The 17,084-nt window shown below is 39.8% G+C and overlaps 1 protein-coding gene across 5 annotated transcripts in view; it reads right to left on the bottom strand.

Annotated features, from left to right (window-relative positions):
- Positions 1 to 17,084, bottom strand: part of DAAM1 (dishevelled associated activator of morphogenesis 1) — a 167,351-nt gene that overhangs the window by 64,513 nt on the left and 85,754 nt on the right. The window lies entirely within an intron of this gene.

The raw sequence follows: 17,084 nt of genomic DNA on the forward strand, positions 1-17,084 counted from the left end.
ACATACAATCTTTAAAATAGCATAGCATAGTTTGGTCTTTTAAATCCTAATTTTTGCCTCCAAATCTTTGTCCTGCTGTTCTTTCACTGGGAAGAGGAGCCGCAGCAGATACACAGACCTGGATTCCTGAGACTGTTGTTTTGCTCATTCCTTCCAACAGCCTTCCCTCACAGTAGGTTAAAACTATACCCTACATTTGAAGCTTGCCAAAGGGAGGTGGTTGGTTTCAAAAAATAATTCCTATGTTGTCACATTTCAAGACAGTCATGTGGTCCCTGGGACTGCCAATCTGGTTACATTGTTTGGGCACTGCCACAATTACATATCAAGTGGATCTGCTGTCCAAATCTGGTTGGGCCCACACAAAAAATGATTACAGAACAGCAGCTTCTGCATCTGCCAGGAAACCCAACACCTCCTCCTAAGCCTCAGACTGTCAGTCAGTTTCCGGAAAGACTGGGAGTGAGGGTTTGCAGTGACAAAGGCTTTCATATTTAGCATTTAGAACCATGTCAGAGAAGTAAATCTCCTTCTCCATTTTTCTTGGTGCTGCAGTACATCTGTATGTTTTTAAGGAAAGCCATCACATAATTACATAGCAAGGTCTTTGACCCAAGAGACACCCTAGTCCAAGTTTCCCCTCACAGGGGTCCCTCATATAAGGTAACCAGCAGGTGGTTGATCCTATGTTCCCTGAGAGAAGGTTTTGAGGAGTCCACAAATGTTTGGAACCAGAACCCTCATTGATTGTTAGAAAATTTACCTTAGACTGAATTGACAGATGTCTCCTTGTAACTTCAAGCACTTGCTGGCTTTAGTTTTGCCCTTGGGAGCTGCATGGAATAAGTCTAATTTCTCCTATGAATAATAACCCTGTAGATATTTAAACAATTTGAATAAAGCTATTATGTCCTCCTAAAGTCTTCTCTTTACCAAGCCAAAAATTCTCTACTGGATATAGCATAAGTTTATCTTCCTCAATTCATAAATAAATCTCAAATTTTCCATAAGCTTATCACACCCTCATGTCTACTTTTTGCAAAAATAACTCCAACAAATATATCTAAATTCCTCTGAAAGGGATATGCTCACATGTCAGTGATCATAATTCTAGACAGTCTCTACTAAGAGTGCATCTGGAAGATTTTTGACCAAAATAGCAACCGAAGAAAAAAAGAGAACAAGTTCTTGCTTTCTTGATGGTTCACAACAAATAACATTTATGATTTCGAATAAAAGAGACATTTCTCACAAAGCACAGTAAAATATGTGTAGTTCATGTTTTATTAAGTACATATATTGTAACAACACTGGCCACAAACTCAACAATAAAATAGATATTATTGTAAGAGTGAGGATGCTTTATCTCTAAAACACAAATACAAGTTTACAGAATTAAAAAAGGGTGAGCAGGACCTAGGCTCCTTAGCTGCCAAGAAACTTTGTGGGAAGTTTAAGCTGCATTTAGATTATTGCTTGTCAAGTCTTTGGATTCCACTTACATTGCCCCTGCTTCTTCCCTGTACATCATCCTTTCAAACATCACAGGAATTTCTTTCTTGTATGTGTGTGAACACCTCTTCTGACCCCTGAGCCATGTCTGTCCAGATATAAAAAAGCTCACTAGAATCGATATACAATGCACATTTTCCCAGAGAGTGTCCTGCTTTCCTACCATATACTCCAGTCTAAAATATTATTCAAGATCTCTGATCATTTAGAATAAGTTAGCCCTTTATCAATTCTTGAAGTTTACAACTCTATACTGATAGAGGATAACTTTTAAAAGGTAAAGTCGTGGCATGAACTGATTTTGCTGAACTCATTAATAAACACGAGAACTCATAAGATGTTACAACAGGTTCAAAAAGAATCTAAGGAAAAAAAAAACAAAAAGAATCTAAGGGCAAAGGCGTATTAATTATGTATTTGTAAACATACGAAAATGGTCAGCAGGACTAATCAATTGTACTGCTACTAGTTTATTTAAAAACAATTTTCAGATTTTTTAAATAAATCAAAGATGGTAAAAAGTTAAGATCACTCTGAGGAGTACTACAGACAACTTTCGGTACATCCCCTCTCTCCCCCATTTCAATGTAACTACAGTTTAGCAGAGTAACAGATGCATGACTAGTACTTTCTGGTTGAAGAGGTCACAATCTATAAAGTGTAATGTGAAAGCCATGCTGTATGACTAACACTCTGCTCCAGGCTCTTCACACCTAAACTATCCAGATGCTCAGGCTTGCCCAAAGCTCTTGCTCAAGAACACCTACACTATCCTGACTACTTCATCTCAATCTGTTGGTTTCCATTGTATTGCCTTGGCTGTGTGGCAAGCTAAGGTTTCTCAGTGGTTTCTATTTGTGTATCACTGAGTTTCTGACTTGAAACCACTGAGACCACTCTACCCTGTCTTCCTGATACCGCAGTTACACCCAGTCTTCAATCCTCCCCAGAAATTTGTTGGGGAAATAGTTGGGGGATATTTCTAAGAATTCTTGCACAGCTCATTTGAGGGGAAAAAAGAAAAAAAAAAAAAAGCTGTGAGCTCAAGTGAGTTTAGATCTGGTCCTCATCCCTCCCATTCCCCAACCAGAAAAAAAAAAAAAAAAAAAAAGCTATAATACTCGACCACTGTTCCCTAATAGTTTGGTCTGGATCCCAACACCATTTAGGAGTAACACATAGCCTAAATTGAGAACAGTAGGAATACTGTACTGTTGTTGAATGCAGGACTTCTCAAGGGCTGGATAGGAGCAGAATCCCTCTGCTCATCATGCCCAAAAACTTCAGTGCTGAACTGAATCTAAAGAGTCATTTGCCTTCTTTCTCATTCATTTACTCACCCAATAAATACTGACTGAGTTTTATAATGGCCTGCATATTGTATTGGGTGTTAGAACACAGAAATAAAAGAACAAAGCTTTTGCTTTCCTTGTTAGTGATCCATGAATATAGGACACATGAGACTGATGAGAATATGCTTCCAAATGTTAGCATTAAGAGTTTCTTACACTATTACAAACTTCTGACCATACGTTTTCAGTTATTACAAATATAGTTACAAAGAACTGTACCCATTTGTAGATTTTACCCCCTTTTCTCATCATGATAAAAAGAAACAGCCAAGTATTATTAACTCTTCTGCATTTTTACTAATCTCCAGTTTTATCAATTACCTTTTAACTTCAAAATAAAAATCAAATGTAAGCACTCCTGGGAAAAATGCTTTGAGACATTTTTTGACAGCACAAAATGTTAGATTAATATTTTTTCTATGTCACAAACTTTATTTACACTAGCAAAAATGATCAAATATTTCTGAATGAGCTGAAATGAAACACTCCAAATTAAAAATTAGGCTTGTGCTATTTTTCCGCCATCTATCATTTTTGTTCTCCCCCAAATCACAAACCCCAGAAAACAAGAGTGCCACTTGAAAAAGATCTAGTCCTTCTATGAGGATGACAGCAATGGAACAAGGAAGGAGAAGAGTAACAATATGACTTCAAGAGTAAAGAGACCAATGGCATTTCTGAAACGGCTCTGGGGTTCAGTCTGTTCCAACACCCTGTTCTTTCCTGAAAAAGCCTTGGCTGACTTTCCAGAACCAAAATCTTAAAAGTCATATGCTACAGGATCCTGGGGGAAAATGCATTTCATGTGTTGATGTATCTAAGAAAATAACCACAATCCTTACCTAGAACTAAAAGCAGAGACTTTACAGGCCACTTCCTAAACTATGAGGTATTTATTTTATTTATTTTAACAAGTCATATCTTTGGCAAAGCACTTCATAGCATGGAATATGACTAGAGCCTAAAAATCTCAATCAGTATAACTTCAACATCTGAAGCCAATTTTAGATGACAATTCCCCCTCATTTTCATGGCAAAGAAAAAGAAACATTCTCCAATTATTATTTTCAGAAATGATACAAACCCACATTCCCCTGTTGCCTATGACATAAAGGTATACAATGACATAAAACAAATTACTTCTATGTAACTTGTTAAGAGTCAAGTCTTGGACCACATGTCACCATGGAGAGCTACAGACCCAGGTACAATTCAGTCCAGCTGGTTGGTAAATTAACATGTTTGGACACACATCACTAAACCCGTATGCAGTGTGGAAATCCAATCAGTGGTGTCAATGGCCTTTGTTGCCTCACATCTTGCTACCAGATTTGCTGCTACCAGACTAGTCTTTCAGAATGTCGTAAAGCAGGTTTTGATGTTCTGTAACCTGCTCTTGGGAAAACAATCAAAGTGTGTTTATGATTTGCAATATAATGCTTAACACAAGGCTATAAAGAGAGGGTTTTGGAAAACAGTAATTAAACTAAGCAGAGAATCAAGGGAAATAGTAATCCCATAAAGGCATATTTCATCCAGAGAGGAGTTCACAGGATGACTGTGAAAAATGCTAAGACAGGATTAATTGTCCCCAAGAAGGGAAGTCATAACCACGTTTCTGATTTTAAGTTATCATTTACTCTACGGCATACTACTGAATTAATGACAGCATTGTTGGCAGAAGAAATAAAAAAGAAAAGCATCAGTTAGAAGATGTCACCATCTAAGAAATGCCTAAATGTGAGGACGTGGGGAAGTACATCTAGAAACTGAGGAAACAACGTGCCCTTACTTACATAGGACAGATAAAAGGATACTATCTTAAGACTGCTTAAGGCAAATGTTGTTCCCATACTGCATTGAAGAACAAGAGAATTTAAGAGACTGTAATTTAAAGTTGGTATTCTTTGGTAGACTTTCTACTGTAACCCATTTCTAACTCCACAAATTACTAGGTTCCTGGAGTATAAGGAATTTGGAGAACCCCAAATTAGAAGTATTAGCACATTCTAAGTTAAACTGGAAGCTCAAAGTTTCTTCAACGACTTCACAAGGGAGTGAAGCTCCGAGATGCACCAAGTAGAATATAGATTCAAAAGTATTAGGTGTGGTAGTGCTATTAGTGAAAAGAATAAAATAAGCACTTGTATAGGAAAAACTCAGAGAAAGGGTCTTTTGTACTTCTTTGATCCCTCTCCTAAAGTGGATACTTCCTTCCATTGATGTCTTTCATAGACCTATCTCCAGGAGACAATGAAATCAGGCAGGCCTGGGGTATTTGTTCTACGAAACAAGGTGCCATAGCACTTAGAGAAGACCAGGGAGACACCCAGGGGGAAGGGGAAAGCATGGAATAGGATACTTATGTTCAACTATAACCTAGGAGCAAGAGGAGCCCTCAAGGGCAAGGATGGCAAAATTTGCTACATACGCCACATTCTCCCATCATGTGTCATGGTAGACCTTGCTAATTAATTACCGCACTAGTCTTATTGAATCCATTCATAACCTCTGAATGTTTCTCAAAGTGCTCCAGGCTTCAACCCCCAACTGTTCAGAGTTGGTAATCAAGATCAACCTTTTTGCCAACTGCTTGAGGTTATTCACAGTGCACTCAGTCAACCAGGGAAGGAAGCCACAGTCCTAAGGAATACTCAAAGGACATGCATTGATCTGGAGTGTCTCCTGTGCCAGATGTCCCTCAGGGACCTACTGAGCTGGCAATAATGAGAATGGGCAGCTAGTTCTGGATTCTCACATGTGAGATATAATAATACCTCTTTCCATCAGAGATACAGCTGCCACTGAGACACTCAATGTGTATTTCTATACCTGTAGATTGCAGAATTTTGGAAGTGAAATGGAGCTGTGCCTATGTGCTTCAGAACACACAGGCAAGGGGCTCAAAGGGCCTCATGCCACATTTAGAGCCCCTGCACCACAATAGTACTGTTGACAAGTACTCTATAACCAAGACTGAGAGCTCCAAGGTAGTCGTGCACTCCTAACTCTGCAATTAACATATGATGGAATCTGTTCTGTACCGGAGCTTTCAAAAGCCATCTGCTTAAGAATTAAGGTTTGGGAAGCCAAAGATAGCTGCTCTATGGCAATTGAGAAGCACTGCCCTCCCAAGGAATCCATTCAAACCCAAAACTACAAGTCTTTTCCAGCAACTGGAGCTAAAATAGGAGGAGTGTTCTCTCCTTAGCATAGCACCAAAGTAGGCATGAATGACAAGCACAGAATGAAATCTGGGGGAGTTGCTTGTCTAGCCCTCATTCCAGAGGGAAGATTAGGTCTCCCCAGGACACACTACATCCACTCTCCCCATTACTCCACATTCACTGATGTGTCCAACCAAGATAGCCTACTTCCCTCCAGCTCTATATTGCTACTTTTATTGTTGTTTGAATGATTATAAGTAAATGCAATTACAGGATCATTCTCTCCCACCCTCTTTCAACTTGGTGTTCCCTATTCATAGGGAAAGCAAGGCCTTCGATAAAGGGGTTATTACTCACTGCAGAAATGCACATGTGAGGAAGCACACATGAGAGATGGTATCCACAAAGCAGATACATAACTGTTTTTACAATGCTATCAAAAACCAAACGGAGTATTTATGGACTTAAGAGTTAACAACTTCCAAATCCAGGAAATGACTTGTACCCAGAAACTAGTTCAGAATTTAGGCAAGGAGGACAGACACACAGTAATCATAAACTCAATTCCTTAACATCCAAAGGAATTGAGGAGTATGAGAGTATAAGACAGGAGAGAGGCTGTCATGATTTTTATAGATGCTCGAGATAAAGGTACTCTGGTTAGAGGAAGAGAGAAACCAATTGTGGCATGTCTAGCCATAGCCAGTCAACTTGCTTGTGCAGATGTGCTGGTTCTGCACCTGTACATTAGTTGCCCATCAGGGAAGTGGCCAGTGCCTCAGAGGGACTTCCTGTGTTGGGTGATGGCATAGATCAGTCAAGAGGTTGCTAAAGATGGAAACAATTTGTCGGAGTCTGGGACTGAGGGTGTAAAAAGGTTCTGAGTGAACCACACACAGAGCAGCTTCCTTTGTAGTCAAGCCAAATAAACATAATGCTGAGTGAATTGTCCACTTTTATATACGCTAACATTTTGGCTTTTTTGGGTATTTGAATGGAATGCTTTTCCTTTTCCAAACCTTGGGGTTTTCTTCTTTAAATGAGCACTTTCTATTCCAGTAATTTTTACTTCAGTTTGATTTGCTAAGACACACTGGAGAAAACTGAAGAACTTGAATGACAGCTTCTTGTATCTGAAACATTCAAACTTAGTAAAGTGATTGATCAGGGGAACAAAATACCAGTTCCCTCCCCTCAGAGGATATTAATCCTTCAGATGGTTGGCAACTAATTTGCTGCAGTATAAATTGCTACAACAACTTTGAGAGCAATTAAAGGTGAAAATGTTCATAGCAAACAACTCCGTAATTACATGACTTGGTGTTTATCCCTGAAAAATTCTTGAACACATGCACAAGGTTTTTCATTGCCATATTTTTTAAAATAATGAAAAACTGCAAATAAGCATTATCCAAAAGGGTATATAATAATTAAACTGTGGTATGGTCATAAAATGGAACATTATATTGCAGTTAAAATGAAGAAAGACTACATATTGTTTATGAATATATACATGCAGAATAAGGTTATAAATGCATGGGCAAGGAAAAGAAAACATAAAAGCCTCCAGAATAGGTCACCTTTGGGCTTCCACTGTTATTTATAATGTTTTATTTCTTTTTTTAAAACCCATGGTAATTATGATAAAATGTTAGCATTTGGTCAACGTGGATGTTTGTTATATTTTGTACTGTTTTACAGCTTTAAAATTTCACAACAAAAATAAAATCACCAACCAGGAAATGGTAGTTTATCCTATGAGTGGAGGGGAAAGTTATAAGAAATTTTTTAGTTTTCTTCTTTAAAATTTTAGAGAACACCAATTTATCAGAACCCAGAATGTCTGCTCTGGGAATTAGGTTTAAGATTTCCATACCTGTACTAAAATATTCTTTATCTCCTCAACACTGAAGTTTTGTTAGCTTAATTTTGGATATCACACAGCTAGAATGCACTACTGAATTCTAATGCTGCAACTCTGAACAAGTTTTGTTGCTCAACAGGGCACCAGTAATTCCAGCTTACTTCAACCTAATAAATTACTTATTTGTAAAGTTGACTTGTTTAGTGGAACCTCTTGGTGGTGTATCCTATGACGGATTTTTTTCCTCATTGCATAAAGTAGTAAGAGCAATGTTCTCATCTAAAAATATTTTCAGTTCTTGTACTTTAAAAACTGAAGATATTTTTCAATCACTTGCCTTTTCTAGGCAGCAAAGACAGGATTTTAATTTTATTTAAAAACTGACTTGACCACACACATACTCATTTTCCAGAGTTCAGCCCATGTTCACAACTGCTTCCAGACAAGCACAATGATGGGAGCAATTCCAGGGACTATACCTGGTCAGCAGGGACAGAAGCACTTGTGATGGGCATGTGAATGAGAAGAAGTGGAGCAGAGACTTTCTCAGGGTCTCAGTCTTTCTAAATGTAAATTAAGGGTGCTCCTGATACCAGATTAAGGGCTCCATTTAGGAGCTTAGGGACTACATGTTGATCACCACTGCTCAAGAACTTCTGACATAAAGGGGGCCTCCTTTTACCAATTTCTGGTGGTAAAAGCAAAGATTTGCTTGGTTTCTTCCCTTATCTATACTGTATACTCCTAACTTACTATTTCTGCCTCCAAAAGTTTCTGTGGTTACTAAGGCAGAGGGCTTTTGAAATCCTCACTACTGCTCTAAGAAAACTAGGTATCATTATTTAAGAATATGGAGATGAATTCCAGACTTGCATGAGTGTGAACAAGCAGAAAATGAGTTCATGCTACTATTTTGATCATAGTCGCCATCGCTGAAATTGACAGTGGCAACAGCTGTCACGATCATGCCTGAAGTGCTCTGATAACTCTGAAATCATATTATCTCAGTTTTCACAACTACCCTATGATGTTGATCTCCTTTAAGAGAGGAAGAGAGAGATATCAGAGAGGTTCGGAAATATGCTAGAATACCTAGTAAATGGTGTCCTCCTTCTTCTGGTCACCCTTCGAATGGCCTTTCACCATGCAAAGTATTTTCTCATAGCTATTACTATTATAATCCAGTTTAGAACAATTATGGGGGCAAACATAATTCAGGGAGCTTGCAGGCAGACCTGTTGGCTGAAAAGGCTTTTGGAGATAACCCACTCCAAGGCAAGTCCTTTTACTTGCAACATCTCAAGACTGAAAAACAGAAGCCTGTACAGAACCAGAATGTAAAACCCCAATGGAAGCCTACAGAACTTGTCCACGATGTTTTAGATTTGTTCACTTCTCCGAACACCAAGGAAGATATATATGTTTTGGTTCATCCTATAGGCAAGTCTGCTTTCTTCATTAATGAAGCTGGGTGCCTACTGTCTATCAATATAAACTATGAGCTCAGCACCATTCTGCACACTTCAAGATAGGGGTTGTAGTAGGCACAGCTAAAATGACAGAACTGGTTATCATTGGGAGGGGGAAAAATGCCCCAAATGGATGTCACTGAACAAAGGAATTATAGGAATAGAAGGCACATAAATATTCATGAACCGAACACCCTTTATTGGAATACGGCATTGGTTTAAAGCTGCCAGAAGCAGGGAACCTTGAATTTTCTACTTCAAATCTAAAACTGGGTGTTCATTTTGATAGCATTGGCTTTTGCAATAAAAAGAAAAGAAAGCGGGGCAGCCCGGGTGGTTCAGCGGTTTAGTGCTGCTTTTGGCCCAGGGCGTGATCCTGGGGACCCAGGATCGAATCCCACATCAGGCTCCCTGCAAGGAGCCTGCTTCTCTCTCTGCCTGTGTCTCTGAGCGTCTCTTTCTGTATGTGTCTCTCATGAATAAATAAAATCTTTTAAAAAATAAAAATAAAAGAAAGAAAGGAAATGGGTCACTAGCTTTGAGATCACATTACTAGGGGGGAAGGGGAATAAGAGAAACATGGCTTCAGGGGGGTTCTGGGCAGAAAACTGTGGAAATCTCACTGGGGGCAAGATCCTCATGTTTTCACAGTTATTGCCTAAATAGATATATGGTACTGAAAAATTTTGGGTGGTTTACAGATTCACCTTTGTTTTAATGTCACCAGGGAAGAGTGAAAAAATAGAGAGAGAGGGGAAGGGGGGGCAGGGTTGCCTTGACAACACAAACAGTGATTTATTTTTCCTCCTAATTTCAGTATAAGTACGAGGTGGCTTTGTAATGTTCGAGTTGGCTAGGCTTGTAGGTTTCTGGATAGAGTGAGCCATAAGAGAGATTCTCACAGGAAATGTGAAGGGCGGAAACACAGCAGCAGACATTTTATACCTCACACATGTTGTCCTTTATCTGCTGGCTCACCTTGTTGGTGTGGAACAGCAGGCGGGTCCACAACTGCTCCACCTTCCCCTGGATCCTCCCCTTCAGCTTCTCCTGAGCCAGGTGTGTGTGTGCAGAGCTCCAAGACTAATGGCTCAGGTTTCTGCATGACACCCACATCAGAGTCAGAAAGTGAGAGAACTGACATGTGCTTCAGTCTGACTTGTGGACTCCAGCCTATCCTTGCTCTCTCCCAGTTTATATCTACCTTCCTTCCCAACTGCCTGCACCAAGGACATGAAGCTCCAGCCACAGAAATAAAGACAATAGCCTTATGGAGAGTGCTCAGACAGCTTCCATGATTATGTCAGGGTGAACATCTTTGTTCTGTGTGTCTCTGTCAGTAGTCCTGATTCTCTGAAACCTAACTGATACAAATACATTATATGCACGTTTTTAAAAAGACCAATTTTATTTTTATAGCTGGGGGAAAATATTCCAAAGTGAGGGGGAGAATGTACTGTAGAAAATTTGGGAAATATCTAGAAGGAAAAAATTTTAAGTAAATCACCCACAATCCCAACTGTTTGTCTGCCTTCCTCTACCTATATTCTTTTGCAAACTTTTGTTTACTGATTATAGTTTTATGCCTTTTTTTAACCTTATCATTACATTCTCAGCAGTTTCCCATGCCATTAAAATTTCTTTGAAAACATGACTTTTCAATGGCTACAAGATAGTCTGTTAGGATTGTGTATTATAATATAACCATCCTCTTTTAAGTTGGGTACAATCATGGGCTTTCAGGAACAACATTGCAAAGAATTGCCTCACCTACAGTTCTTGGCCTGCATTTCTCATCACTTCCATGAGATCAACTCCTAAAAGAGGAATGTTTCAGGCTCTGAATACATATTATCAAATGGTTTTGATCACCATCTTCAGGTCAATCAACATTTTATACTTAGGCCAATGTTCAAAATACTTATCAATCAGCATGGCATAGACATCAAAATCAATTATGTAATGTGGGAACAGGGTCTTAGGGTCCCCTGTTCTGTCATGCCAGGAGTGAACGCTTAAATCGTGGGGGAACCTGGTAGACCCTTGGGGGAACAGTCAGAGTGTCATGGAGATTTTTACCAGGATGGCTTGAGGTAACTCTTTACCAACTGGAAGTTGGCAATATTTTGACATTTCCATAGTTTCACTGGGGTAATTACACCCATGAACATCAGTCTATGTTGGAGTTTTCTTTTTTCTTTCTTTCTTTCTTTCTTTCTTTCTTTCTTTCTTTCTTTCTTTCTTTTTCTTTCTTTTTTTTTTTTTTTTAACTATGTAGGAGTTTCTGCCTTTCTCTTCTCCAGGCTGAATAAACTTCAGTTATTTCACTCTGCCTTGCCCTCATGTTTTTTTTTCAAAAGTTTAAGCCTCTTTACAAATTTCCTAAGTCCTACAAATTGTGTTTAGTGAAGATCAGATGAAGCCAACAGTCTACAGTTGACCTTTTCAGTTTTGGAAAAGGGACAAAGAACAAAGTATAAATCAAGAAGGAAAGTGTACAGTGCATGTGAACATAGTTCAAGTGCTGCAAAAAGAGCCAACAACTAGATGATGGGACAAAGGCATGACTACATCAGGCCTCTCACTGGTGTAAACTGTTAGGGCTAAGTGGTGAAGGAACTGTCTGAGTCACACATATCTACCCCCCAAAGATTGGTGGCTCCTTCCTCTGTGCATCAGAGTCTGTTTGCTTACCCTATTGTGGAGCTTATGACAAGACTTGGCAATTACTTGATCTTATCTGCTTCTCCTACCAGGATCATCCACTCCAGGAAATTTGATTTACTGGTTTAATCATCCTCAGAATTTAGCCAGGAGTCTGCCCTAAAGGAATATACTTTAGTTGAAGTGCAAACCACCCTGCCCTTCACCAACTGCATGACTTCCTGCGTGAGGCCCCAGGTACTCCAGGCTAGTTGTTTCTTAATGGTTTGGTAAGGAGTTACATACAAATCCTCCTCTTTCAGAGTCAAGGAATATGCAGATAAGGCAGAGAGTCTCAGAGCTTGCAGAGCCACTGCGCTCCAGCTACTGTGCTTCCCTCATCTATTCTTTAGAGAAGTAGAGAGCAAAAGACAGCCCAATCTGATTTCTGATCACTTCTACTTGTACCACTGTCTTCAACCCCTTAGCACTTAGGAGTACAAATGCCAACTGAAATCCATTATCAGGTGAAAACTCAATGGCAGGAAACCAACCCAACTACTTGTTGAAAGGTCTAGAAATATAATTACTGAAATCTAGTTGCTGCCCTTCTATTGACTTCCTCTCCGAAATCTTGATAGCTAACAAAGTGAATACTTGAAAACCCAAAGGTCTGTATGTTTAAACAATTATAGTAAAGAAAGGATACCTAGCTTCTCTTCCTTCTCAGGTCTTCCAGGTCTAGTGCCCAACCACTGCTTCGCATTAGGATACTGGGAACAACTAGAGGATAAACGTATCATCTCACCTCCTTGTTTCACAGCTTGTTTCTTTGACAATTGTTTAGAAAGCTGATGGTTCCTTTTGTCTTAATTCTACCACTTTAGCATATGTTCCTTTAAATGCAGGAGGGTCTCAGCTCTCAAGGAACTGAAAGAACAGTATCCTGATGACTGTACACAATAGAATTTTAATCTTTGTGTGTGTGTGGTGAAAGGAGAATTGCTTTTTGTGGAGAAGAGTGGGGAAATGGTCCAATTAGGATATGCAAAGCAAATGAAGGGAGTGAATGAAAAGTATCAACTGAATTTTCAGCCACTTTTCCTAGATGTCTTCAGAATGTACCTGGCACCAGATCAGCACTTTGCACAAATCACAACTCCACTGCAGCCAGATTAGGTAAGATTCTTAAAGGATTTAATTAAACTACAGTCAAACACATACTCAGCAGCAGAGTAAAAATTCACCTTCTCCACAGATGACCTGAAAAGATGCAGAAATGCAATATGAAGAATCCAAAGCCATTTACTTAAAACTTGGCTTTTGAGATCAGAAACAAAAGGAAAGAAATTGGTGCACTCATCAAATTCTGATCTTTGCCTCAAATACCTGATGACACTACAGCTAACAGTGCATAAACACCATTCACCTACTCTTTAAACTTGGAAGCTCAAGGACGGGGAGCAAGTATTTTTTGGATATGTATAAGGGATGGGAGAGTGACAAACTAGTGCAATTGCTCCTGTGAAGAACTGCAATTAAAGATTTCTGCCAGTGCTGATAAGATCGCTGTCGCCATGATACAGTGTACACACCATTTTATTCTCTCTCCAAAGCCCTCTCTTACTTTTCCCAGGGTTTAAAAATCATGTTAACAATAAGCAAATACAGCATGGCCAGATGCCTTTTGTGGTCAGATGGTTCATTGTTTAAAAAGTTTCAGTTTAAAATCCAAAAGATTGTTAACAGATGCAGTTTCTGGCTAGAGACTGGGAAAAACCTCACTTAAACAAAAGAGTATGTTGTGATTGGAACGAAAAAGGGAATTACCTTTAAAGATAAGAACCACAAACATTTCCTATTTGAAAATACCTCCAGCTCCACCAACAGGACCTTTCTGTGGTCCTTTCACGAAAGTTTAAAAAATTTGACAGTGAATTGCTACATGACAAACCATGACTGACCAACCAGTCCAGTTGTTTTTTATAGATTTGTTTGGACTTTCAACAAGGCTGCAACATCCATCTCTTACTCTCCCCCGGATTACTCAATTAGGCAAACCTCCAATTAATTTCTTTCCAATTCTTTTAGTCCCAGAAATACTTTTGCTGCTCTCATTTTGGCTCTGGAAATGGGTTTTCAGCTAGAGATGTAGATAGAGGCAAGTGTGAGAAACAAGCACAGAGCTTGATAAGCAGACAGCTGCTGCCGGGGCTCAAGTCACCATTGGGTGGAAAACAGCCACTTGGCGAAGGAAGGCCTGGCCCCATCATCAGTTCCCAGTCTCATTTGCCTCCACAACTGCTGTGCACTTTTATACACAAAGTCTGCTTTTCACCAACTCATGTGTCTGTTTCTGTTGGCTTTCATGAGCCCTTACTCTATGGCTTCACTATGTGTGAGAATGTCTGTAATGCCTTGGGTTCTAATCTTGAGAGATAGAAAAACCTAAGAAGCCATGAGTGTGTAACTTTCCCTTGGCCTGAGAAAGGGATGTGGTTTGGCTTGCTGATGACAAGCCTGATTTGAAAAGGCTACCTAAGATATAGTCCAAGGAAAACAATGTGTTCTTAGGCGTAAAGATGGCCACCATGTGCTCCATTTTGAGAATGGGCAACCTTCCCTTAGGAGATCACATTGCATGAAGTGAGGTAAACATCATGCCCTTTTCACACTTAGGTTTTTGTTTTCTTATGCATTGTATTATTTCCCTATTATAGTACCCCAAAAGGTCAGTTTCAGACCAAACACATAGCAGACTTTTAACATTTTGAGAAGCTCTGATCAAGAAAATCCTTAATTAATATAAGGGAAGGGATAAGAAATGTGTGGGAGATATCAGAAAGGGACACAGAACATAAAGACTCCTAACTCTGGGAAACGAACTAGGGGTGGTGGAAGGGGAGGAGGGCGGGGGGTGGGGGTGAATGGGTGACGGGCACGGAGGGGGACACTTGACGGGATGAGCACTGGGTGTTATTCTGTATGTTGGTAAATTGAACACCAATAAAAATTAATTTATAAATAAAAAAATTAAAAAAAAAAAAAAAGAAAATCCTTAATTTAGCAACATTATCATCCATTTTAAAGTGAGGCAGATCTATGACCCATGGGAATCCCTAGAGTTAAAATGGCTTTCCTACTCAGCCACGATTTGGCTGTCACATAAGGAGTCCAGGCTGAGGAACAAAGCTAGCAGGAAAACTGCATTTTCAAAGATGTGTGCAGTCTGGCCAGGTAATAGTAGGAAGGGCCCATCCGTCAAGAAATGGGATTCTGAGGCCAGTGGCCACATCCATATCTATCCTCCAACAAAAAGGCAACCTCACCGTGCGCACATGAGACAGGGTTTGTTAGGGGATTTGATAGGCCTGGAAATTGAAAAATGAGCAGCAGCTGCAAGTCCAAGGTCATTACTATCCTCCAGGGTTTGCCTTTTCTAATCTAAGGGACAGTAGTTTCCATGATTAACTTTCAACTGCTGTCAAGGGTGTAATAAAATCTGGGAAAGAAGAAAACTTTCCCCTCAGTAAGCTGCTCCCATTTTTCCTGCCCTTTCCTTTCCTCCAGTGTATAGATTCTCAATCCTCACTTCATATTGTTTCCTAATTTTGAAAAAAAACTCAGCATTTGGATGAGCCAAAATAGGCAATGTCCTACGTACACACAGGCACTTAAAGATTTTTCCTGCTCAGTTCCAGGGGCTAAGTCTTTAAGATGGCCTCGTGAAAAGGTCCCTTGTTTTCAAAGAATATACAATATCATCACTTTCAGAACTGAACACTTATTTTTAATTTACAATTCTTTCCCAGTGTGTAATATCTGTTTCCCGAGCCATGACAATCAGTTCAACAAAAAAGACACATGTACAAAAGGGAAAGAGGACATAGTCATTCACAAACACATTTTCCTGGTTACAATAGATTAGAAATCCTTAAGACTACAACTTGGTCTGACCTGGTAGCAACTCAGAAATCATAAGAGAAGTTACAGCTGGACACATCTCTCAGCAAAGGCCCCCAGAACCAAACCCCACACATAGTTTCATCAATTGTAACTGCTCAGGGGGAAAACTAATCGTGCTTTACATTTTTCTGACAGTTCAACATAACACTAATGATAACTTAGTCATTCACTCAACATACACTTATTTCAATGTGTCTGATGCTGGAGTTACAAAGATGAGTTAAGGCATGATGCCTCACCCACAGAGGCACAAAGTGTGGCTAGAGAGGGACATGTGGAGGCTCACTATTACAGAGATGTTCCTGCAAAGTATGGCACGGCAACCATACAAGGCAGCAAAGAGGCAGTGGTGCTGAGACAGTCACGTGGGCAACTGGCCTCAAAATGCATGCTAGTCACATAAAAAAAGATTTCTCCGATCGAAACTGTGTCTTGAAAAGAAATTGGATTGCTACAGTTTATTCTTATTTCCTTGGAGGCAAGAGTGTCTACTGCTTTAGAGAGAGGTAACATTTCCCTGGGGTGCATAGCCTGCCCTTCCTGCTTATCCCATCTTGATTCAAGTTTCTATTGGAACAGAAGAAAAGATGGCAAAAGATGGCCAAGAACTTGATTAGTTCCACAGTTTTAAAGATGGCAGAGGGAACTCTATTGCAGGAGATACAGTCCATGGGGTAATGCCTAGCACCATGAGTGCTGACATCCATTCTCCCTTCTCCAAAGGTAAGAGAACCAGAATAAAGACTGCTTTCCTTGCAGGTGAGGCCATGTAGCTAACAGTGAGATGTGAGGAGAGTTCAGGTGGACGACTCCCAGGACATGGCCCTACGAGGGGAGGTGGAGAAGTCTGTGCCTTCTTCCCCTTTCCTTAGTTTGGAATATGAAATGGCCAGAGAGATCCTTGGACCATGAGGACAAAGCCACGCCTTAAAGGCGCTGAAATGGAAAGGTGCTAGCAGGTGGGAAAGGAGGACTGGGACCCAGAATACTACTCAATCTACCAAGATAACAACTTTTATGTAAAGGATAGAGGGAGAACTTTGATTTTTGCATACGCCACTATTATTCTGGGTCTTAGCTGCATAGAATTAGAAATAATGGTTACAGGTGT

This window comes from Nyctereutes procyonoides, unplaced genomic scaffold, assembly GCF_905146905.1.
Source record: "Nyctereutes procyonoides isolate TBG_1078 unplaced genomic scaffold, NYPRO_anot_genome, whole genome shotgun sequence".
In the NCBI taxonomy this organism is placed as follows: domain Eukaryota; kingdom Metazoa; phylum Chordata; class Mammalia; order Carnivora; family Canidae; genus Nyctereutes; species Nyctereutes procyonoides.